Source organism: Haliaeetus leucocephalus, unplaced genomic scaffold (genome assembly GCF_000737465.1).
Source record: "Haliaeetus leucocephalus isolate CR32 unplaced genomic scaffold, Haliaeetus_leucocephalus-4.0 Scaffold140, whole genome shotgun sequence".
Taxonomy (NCBI): Eukaryota; Metazoa; Chordata; class Aves; order Accipitriformes; family Accipitridae; genus Haliaeetus; species Haliaeetus leucocephalus.
Genome location: NW_010972576.1, coordinates 4737678 through 4738480, shown reverse-complemented (window position 1 = coordinate 4738480; position 803 = coordinate 4737678).

The following is an 803-nucleotide window of genomic DNA, read 5'->3' as shown; positions in this document are numbered from 1 at the left end:
TGAACTGTCCTTGGCACGTTGTCAGCAATCCTCTGCTCAACAACTCCTGTTATAAAGGTCATACCTTACTTGGAGGACCCTTTAAGAATCCGTATGCAGCAGGCTACCAATACAACGCAGTGTTTATTGACATTAGCTACTGGCAAGGACTCAACAACACGAAAAAAAGATTACTGAAAACTCTCATTATTATGCATTTAACTTCACTAGCCTTTGAAAAACGAATGCACAGAAACAGAAATGTCTGCGGTCATTTTGCCCCTCAGACTCTTCACTTTTTAGGGGGCATTTATCTTCCTAAATGCTAAATGGTTGCACTGGGATATGAAACAACTGAGGGAGGAAGCATTTCTGCTCCTGCAACGGCAACCACTGCAAAGGGCACTGACACCCGAGCACACGTTGCTCTACACGTACCTACCTAACCCCTGGGAACCTGCCAGGCACTCTGATTAAATCTTCTGACTCGGTGTCAGGCGAGTCCCAACGACTCCAGCTGGAGAAAAGCTTTTGGAAAATCCTTTTGGATGCGGAGGAAACTGTAAGACAGAGGTTCGAAGGGGTTCCCCGCTGAGGAGAGCATCGGCGGGAAAAAACCCTAGAGGGACGCGTCCTATTTCCTAGGCCTGTCCCTCCTTCCCTCGCCCACACACGCCAGCCTAGGGCGACAGCAAACACGGTTATCCCGCCGCCCCAGCACCTGAGGGGGAGCGGGGCGAGCCACACACCTGGCAGTGCGCATAGGGAACCCACCCAGGGACCGGGGCAGCCGGCCCACCCCCGCGCCCTCCAGCTCCCCGCCG